Source organism: Gossypium hirsutum, chromosome A08 (assembly GCF_007990345.1).
Source record: "Gossypium hirsutum isolate 1008001.06 chromosome A08, Gossypium_hirsutum_v2.1, whole genome shotgun sequence".
NCBI classification, from domain to species: Eukaryota; Viridiplantae; Streptophyta; class Magnoliopsida; order Malvales; family Malvaceae; genus Gossypium; species Gossypium hirsutum.
The window spans coordinates 52,260,909-52,269,817 of NC_053431.1; the positions used below are offsets into that span (position 1 = coordinate 52,260,909).

The window sequence follows — 8,909 nt, forward strand, 5'->3', positions numbered from 1 at the left end:
AGTGATGTTTTCCTTGCGAGTTTGAAAAACTCAGAAACATGTTAGTGAATTGCAAGCTAAACGGGTACAATGTGAAACGACTTTCGATTCCGAATTTCAAAAGTTTTTGTATGAGGCTCAGTAGTAGCTCGTCTGTTCATCTGAGAGTAACAAAATGTATAGTTATATGAAGTAAATGCTTTGGTGTACGGGTATGAAACCCGATATTTCTAATTCTATGCTCAAATTTTGAATTGTCAATAGGTTTAATCCGAAGATCAAGTGTATTTAGGTCTAATACAGTCAGTGATGGTAAGGGTGTGATAAAGAGATAGAGTCACTATAGACTTCGTATTGGGGTTGTCATTATCACCAATAAAAGAGATGTTATTTGTATTGTGGTTGATCGCTTGGCCAAAAATTCGTATGATTGATTTAGTATATACAGAGTTCCTATTTGACAGATCAACTGAGCTATGTGTTCTGAGTGAGTAATTCAAAATTTTAACAATATGCTCCCGCACTGTGTGTTAAAGTTCAAAGGCTATGGGGAAAAGGTATGCGAGGCTGAAATCGATTTGTGACCCTGAGAAATTAGTGAAAGTGATTCATAAGATTTGGACGCAACTTCTTCTGGTAAGATTTTTGGGGACGAAAATCCCTAAAGGAAGGGAGAGTTGTAACAACCCGTTTTTGGGTCAGATCGAAATAGTGGTTTCGGGACCACAAATCCAAAGTCAAAAATATTTATTTTATTATTTTAATAAGGTTTAAAGTATGATATAATGTTCGTGTGAAAATTTTGTAAAGAAATTTTACCGTCTGAGTGGTTAATTCGGTAAAAAGGACTAAATCACGTAAAGCGTAAAAGTTGAATTCTATAAGTTAAAAGTATTAAATGGCTATGGAATTAAATAGAAAAGGTCCTTATGTGGTAAATAGCCTATTTATGAGATAATGGAGGTTAGTGGAGTGGCATTTGATGTATTTAGTAATATTTTTAAAGGGTAAAAAGGTAAATAGGTAATTAAAGTTAATAATAAACAAAATAAAAGCCAAAACCATGTTATATTTCTTCATCTTCCACCAAATATAGAGAAAATAAATAGCCATGGTTGTGTTTTAGGGTTTGGCATCTTCATGGCTCAATTTGTAAGTGTTTTGAGCTCGGTTTTTAATGATTTTTATGTTTTTGTGATCGTTGCTTCGTGTTCTAGCTAGCCCGTACCCTAATTTCTGAATTTGTTGATGAATTTGTGAGTTTCCATTGATGATAGCTTGATGTTTTTGAGTGTTGATGATGGAAAATAAATCATTGTTGTTAGATTAACAAGTTTTATAAAGTGATTTTGAGTAAAAATGTCAATTTTGGACCAAATTATATAAGGTGGAAATTTAGTGGCTAAAATGTGAAATAAATTAAAAATATGGGCTGATAGTAATATATGGAAAATTTGGCTAGCTTGGGTTTGTGTTTAAATTCATGAAATTGTGATTTTAAGTGATAAGGACTAAATTGCAAAAATGTGAAATAGTAGGGGAAAAAATGTAATTTTGCCAAAATGTGTAAATTGTGTTAAATTGAATGAAACGTTGATTAAATAAGTAAATTTTGATATTATATAGATTGAGATAATCGAGAATTGGATCTAGAACAAGGGAAAACAAAGTACCGAACTAATTAATCCGTTCCGTCGTTTTAACGATCGAGGTAAGTTTGTATGTAATAAGCATTGTTAAATTTATGCTTTTAATGCTTTGATATTTTATAAATTATATATACGTGACTATTGTTATGTTTAACAACATATCGGCTAAAAAAAATGGCACTTAGTGTGCAATTCGAAATAGCTTCAGCTAAATGTGGCACTTGGTGTGCGATTGGAGATAGCTTCGGCTATTTATGTATATGGCACTGTGTTTGAGATATTGAGTATGGCACTTAGTGTACTAGACATCGAAGATGCAACGACATTATGTGTAGGTATAAAATGGTAAGGATCGATACAGGTATGTGCATGAGTTATGATGCATCTTTGTAACGAAGTAAATAAGCAAGTCATGTTTATGAGAATGATTTTGTGATGACCTTCTGATTATGGGTCCATGCTTATGTTGTATAAATATGTATTTATACCATGATGGTGGAAATGATTGGTGAAGGTGAGATGAGCTTATTTATCATCATTTTTGTACTAAAATTGTTTTGGACAATAACTGTAGTCCAACATTGTAATTTCACCAAATATTGTGGAAATCGAGTTAGAGGATGAATAAAATATGAAATTATAGCTTATTGAGTCTATTTTTACATAGAAGAAACGGTGTACATAAAAGAATTTCAGATTATGATATATTTGAATTTTCGTGATACAGGGTCTGAATGATCTCGGAATCCCCTGTTCTGATTTTGAAAAATCATTAAAAATTGTAAAAAAAATAATTATGGGTTATAGTTTATATGCTTAGAATATTTGATGAGTATATTTTCTAAATAAACAAATGGGAACATCATTCAAATTATGTATGAGGATGTAATTAATTTTTAGTGAAGAGGGGTTAGAACTGTTGGACAGCAAAAAATAGGTAACTTTGAAGAATAAATTGTACTTATTAGCTAAACCAAAAATTTTGTAAATTTTATAGTAAGACGAGATGTTTGTCTAGTTTCAGGTAAAATTAATAGATCTTAATTTGGAGCTCCACAGCTCCAAAAATAAATAATTTAATGACTTTGACTCGAGTAGACAGCTTGACTGGAATTTGAACAAATAGTGGAATAATATGCAATTATAATTGTGATACCTTGAGAACATGTTGTAAGAATTTGGAAAAAGAATATTAATAAATTTCTTATTATTTTCATATGAACTTACTAAACTTTATAGCTTACCCCCTCCCTTTTCATCTCTTATAGGTTTATATAGCTAGCTCGGGTTGGAGATCGCCGCAGATTCAATCACATTATCAAGCTATCATTTGGGGTATAAGTATTCAAATACTTAAGTCTATGGCATGTATAGGGGCTCTATCTTTGTAATTATGTCAATGCTAATGTGGCCAAATGTGTTGGCCTATAATGGTTACAGTCTAATTTATATATAGCCATGAATGATGGCTTATGCTGATCATATGATTATTCATGTGTATTTGCCAATGTTTTATGGTATGATCATGTTGTTTGATATGGATGACTGTGTGCATACGACTTAAGTACTCGATGATTGATTTTGGCATAATTGGCATATGGATAGATTATAGCATAAGTGTGAAATGTGAAAATGTATTAATGATAATCTCGGTATGAAAGTTGTTATGTTTAATCTTGATAAAGTATGATGCCTTGTGTATGCGTAAGTTGTTATGAGAATGTCATGCATAAGCTATGTTTACGATTATTAAGTGTTCATTTATGCCATGTTGGAAGCTATTGAGATATGTGAGTGTGCATGTGTTGTGAGGGTGGCAAAATGGCTTGGAACATAGTGTAACAGCCCGATTTTGGGCCTAGTCGGTACAGTGGTTTCAGGACCACTATTCCGAGGCCAGAGAAAATTATTTTTGTATTATTTTATGTGTTATAATATAATTTTATAAGTGCAGGTAAATTTTGGTAAGTTAATTTTAGCGATTTCTAGTCCAATTTCGAAAAAAGACTAAATCGCGTAAAAGGTAAAAGTTGTATTTTAGTGCCTAAAGGTGTTAATAGACTAGAGAACTAAAATTGGAGGCCTTTAAAGGGAAATTGGACCCTTTTTAAGTGTGTGGCCGGCCAAGGGGAGACAAAAATTTTAAAAAAGCCAAAATTTATGGGATATTAGTGACTTTTGACCAAATAGGTAATAAAATAAAAATAGGATGATATCATCCCTTTTTCATCTTCTCTCCACCGATTTTTCCAGCCAAGAAATGGGTTTTGAAAGCTTCATATTTTCAGCAACTTTGAGGCTTAGCAAGTAAGTGATTTTAATGTCTTTCTTGAAGATTTTTACATTTTTGTAACCCCTAAAGCATGAGCTTTCATAAGAGGGGACTATTGTGCAAAATGATGAAGAGTCTAGGGTTTTGCCATGAGAGTAAATGTGTTGTTTGTTGTGTTTTTATGGAAGATTATGAGTTCTAGTTGTCTAATAAACAACTTTTGTGAAAGAAATTGCATGAAAACACCTTAAAAGGGGCTAGATTGCTAAGTTGTAAAATGAGTTGTAAATGTGTGAAATAGTTGAAATTATAAGTTGCTATAGTTATGAAAATGGTTCATCTAGACTCAAGGAGTAAAGAAATGTGATAAAAATTATTTTACGAGCCTAGGGGTAATTTGGTAATTTTGGTAAAATATAGGGGCAAAATTATAAAAATAGCCCAAGTGTGTCAATGGACTAATTTGATCAGTACATTGTTTTAATAAGTTGAATGTGATGTTTTAGATGATGAAAATCGGGATTTGGACCTAGAACGGAAAGAAATCGATTAAGGGATAATTACGTCTTTTTTTTTTACCTTTGTGGTATTGAAGTAAGTTTGTATGTAAACAATACCATGTTATACATGTATTTAAATGTTATCATTACATGAATTGTACAAATATTAATGTGTATGTGATTAATAGAAATATGATAAGACAAAGGAAAAATCCCATTTGAACATTTGGAATAGAATAGGATACGAGTGCCATGTCACTAGGAATTATGAGTCTAGATGACTAGCTCGAGAGTGAGCATTGAAATGTCATGAGATATGAGGTAGCTTTAGCTACAATTGAGGCACTTATGTGCAAAGGCTTTTCCGAGTATCCAATTAGTATTCCAAGTGTTCAACGGGTAATCCAGGGAAAGAGTTGATGATGGTCCCAATGAGGTAAGTCATTGGTGAGTATGCAATTGAGTTATGTTACGAGTTATGCAAGTATGTATACTAAGCCTATGAGAATGCCTTGATATGTGATGATCTATGATGCATAATATGTGTTCTTACCATGATGGATGAAATGATGTTGTATTAATTTTGTGAACAATGATCATGAATGAGTAACTTAGCCTTGACAGATTTGAGTTACTGCAGTAGTGTAATTTTGAAAATACACTAAAAATAGTGGAAAATGAGTTAGAGGCAGAAAAAAAATATGGGATTAAATTTTAATGAGTCTATTTTCACATGAAAGAAACAGGGGAAGAAAAAGAATTCTATATTGTGTAATATTTGAATTCTTGTAAAACAGGGTCTGAATGAATTCGAGATCCCCTGTTCTGATTTTATAAATTCACCATAAATTGTAAAACAATTATTAAGAGTCATACCTTATATGAATGGATTCCTTATTAAGTCTATTTTTAAGGGAAACAAACGGTATGGTCATTGGAATTCTGTACAGGGAGAAATTTGGTTCGTAGTGTACAGGGGTCAAAGTAGTCATACCCTGAAACATGGAATACTTTAACTAATAAACTGTACTAAATGGCTCGACAAAAAATTTTTAAAATTTTATGGAAGAAAGATAAATGAGTATAATTTTAGGGAAATTTTATGGAACTTAATTCAGAGTTTCATAGCTCCATTTATAAATAATTTAGTGACCATTGCGCAGGAAGACAGCTTGTCGTAAACTTGAGAATATGTTGTAAATATTGATAAAACTGTTTGAGTTGCTTATAAGATATTGATTAGAACCATATGTGAATTTTGAATTTTGATGTTAGGAATGATATATAAGTAGTTTTGATTTGATGAAATTGATGTACAAGATATGTATATGTGGTGAGGCCGAAATGGCTAATATTAAATGTGTGCAAGTTATCTGAAGGGCCTTTATGAAAATGTGTGCTATCTTATTTGTATAGTGAGGCCGAATGGTTACTTAGAAATGTAATATGGCTGAGTGGTTATTTAAATGAAAGCAAAGTATATGATGTATTAGCAAGTAATGATAAAAGTATTATCTTATATATGTGCTTGTGTATGTGGTGTGGCCAAATGGGCAAGTGTGAAATGTACATATGTTTATGTGTATATAATGTGGCCGAATGACCAATTATCAAATGTGGGTATTATTAGATATTTGATGAGGCCAAAGTTAGTAAAAAAGTATATAAAATAAATTGTGCTGAGATTGTATCCGGGTTTAAAGTCCCGTAGGCTTTGTCCTGGTGTTATGTTCGGGTTTTATACCTCACAGGCCAAATGCTAGTGAATTCGATAAAGCATATGACTACGAGATCCTATGCTAAGATGATAAATTGAACTCGTATTACACATTAAGTGATTCAGGTATGTGATATATATATTATTTATGTGAGATTGATCTGACGAGAATATATATTATTTATGTGAGATTGATCTGACGAGAATAAAGAATGTGTAATGAGAAGCATATGAAAAGATGTGGTAAATTCATATGTATATTTGTATATGTGTGCATTCAGTTATTATGCAAAGTTACAATATAGTTTTCGATATGCCATTTAACTATGAATGTTGAAAGTAAGTGTGGGTAAGAAATGATACACTAGTGAAATTTGAAAGAATTAAAGTTAATCCGGAAGCTTGTAAATACTATGTTTATATGAGTTTGAGTATAAACAGAGTAAAATGATATGTGTTTGTGCATAATCGGCCAAATAGTATTGTACTCAGAAAGTGTTATGTGATTTCGAACATTTGGTTTGTTTTTAAGTTCAACTGTTTAAATTGCTTAAGACTTACTAAGCTTATGAAAGCTTACTTTGAATGTTATGTTTCTCTGTTTATTTTTGTAGATCGTTGACTCTTACTATTAGCACGGGGATCGTCAGCACTTCGTCACACTATCTACTATTGTGGTTATCATGTGTTTTGGACTTAGCTTATGTCATGTATAGGTTAGACTATAAGTAGAATGATATTTTGACTATTGTCTATAAGCCATGCGAATATGGCATCTTATAGAAGTTTACTTTTATAAGTTTTAAATTCGATCTTTGTTTGTATCTATTAGTTATATATATAAATGATCTTTTATTTAAGAAAAGGCTCAAAATTTTACTGTTCTGATCCGATTCCTAATTTTTGGTAACGCCTCGTCCTATTCCGGCGACGGCTACGGGATAGGGGTGTTACACATAGCCTAGCATTTGTCCACACGAACGTGTGACCCTACTTCATGATGAAATTTTCTAAGTTTTCCCAAAGGTTTTCAAAGTTTCCTGTTTTGTCCCAAATCATCTTTGATGCGTGTTTAGGGCCTTGTAAGCCCGTTTAAGGGACGTTATACATATGTATGAATGTTTTTTATTTGAATAAAATTTTATGGCCCGATATTATGTGATTGTGTATGTTTAAGTCTGGTAATGCCTCGTATCCTGCCCTGGCCTCAGACATGGGTAAGGGGTGTTACACACTTGTTCGGGCTAGATCCATTTTATACTTGAGATCAACGGATTACTCGTCCAGGCTAAATCTTTTCTACAACACATGTAGGATCTCAAGTCATGTAAGCCATGGTTTATCCATCAGATTTCCTTTTCATCCTGAACCGGGACATTTATCATCCTGTCATGACTAAGGATATATTTCATATATTTTCATGCCATCATCAAATGCACTTACCATACATTCATAAATCATGCAATTAAGCATACTATGAGTTTACTTTAAGTTATTCGAACTTACCTCGTATTCGTCTCGGTATCGTGTTTTGGTTATTCCAAAGCCTTTCATTTTCCACAATCGACCTCTGGAATTTGTTCCTCGGGGTATATAACAATAAAAATAAATCATTAACACCTCACATTGTACTTTTTGAGTCTACATTCCACCCTCGGTCCAAATGAGCATTTTGCCCCTAACCTTTCATGTTTTTACGATTTAGTCCCTAGGCTCGTATAATGGAATAGTGTAATTTCTTCATTACCCAAGCCTAGCCGAATGTTCTTTCCTCTTATAGAAGCCCACATTTTTCCATTATTTCACATTTCTACCTCACATTTTACACCTTTTGCAAAAAGGTCCTTTTTAGGGGTTTTTCATGAAAATCACCTAGGAAAAGATGTTTAACACACATCCAACTTCCATATTCCTCCATAAACCATCAAAATACAAGTAACTCATGCATGGGTAAATTTCTAAACATGAACCCTAGCATAAAATATGGGTAGAAATAGAGAGAGTAAGCTACCAGGATTTCAAAAATACGAAGAACATTAAAAACGTGGCCTGGGAGCATTTACTATTATGCTTGAAATTGTTGAAAACCCTAGCTATGGTGACTTGAGAATTTCGGCTGGACAAGGAAGAAGAATGGCTGATTTTTCCCATTTTATTTCATTAAATTACCAAATAACCAAAATACCCTTAAGAGAGCTTCTTTAAAATTTCATCCATACAAGCCCATTTTTGCCCCAAAACTTAGAAGTAGGGAAAATTTCTCCTCAAGACCTTCTAATTAATATTCTAACGCAATTTCATACAAATTGCTCCTAAAACCAAAGTTTTGCAATTTATTCAATTTGGTCCCTAAGGTCCAATTGGGCACCTTACTCAAAGAATTTGATACGAGTCATAAAGGCCCAATCCAAGTTCAAGAACGTGATGGGCTCAAATTGCCACAAGGCCCAATAACGAGATCAAAGGCCCGACAAATGCAGTCCAAACTAAATGGGACCATTCAAGAGCTTGTTAGCAAGGCCTTAGATGCATACACGAGAGAACAAGAAAATCAAGATTCACTTCTTGTTTTCAAGAAAATCAAGAAATCGAATCTTGGCCCAATTTTGCTGTTCGAAGAGATTTCAAGAATCAAGAAAATCAAGATTTCAAATCTTGGAAATCTTGGTCCAAGAAACCAAATCTTGCAGCCAAAACGCATTGGATCTCCATTACGAGCATCAACGACCCAATTTTGGTAGGAGATGGATCACGAGCCCAAATTCTTGAAGGCGAGGCCCAATAACCAAAAT

At 32.9% G+C, this 8,909-nt stretch overlaps 1 long non-coding RNA gene across 1 annotated transcript; it reads left to right on the plus strand.

Moving 5' to 3' along the window:
• Nucleotides 1-3,874: 3,874 nt before the first annotated feature.
• On the plus strand, nucleotides 3,875-6,863 carry LOC107953194 (uncharacterized). Its single transcript, XR_001699117.2, has 3 exons — nucleotides 3,875-3,935; nucleotides 6,152-6,243; nucleotides 6,732-6,863. It is a non-coding gene; the product is annotated as an uncharacterized lncRNA (long non-coding RNA).
• The last annotated feature ends 2,046 nt before the right edge of the window (nucleotides 6,864-8,909 follow it).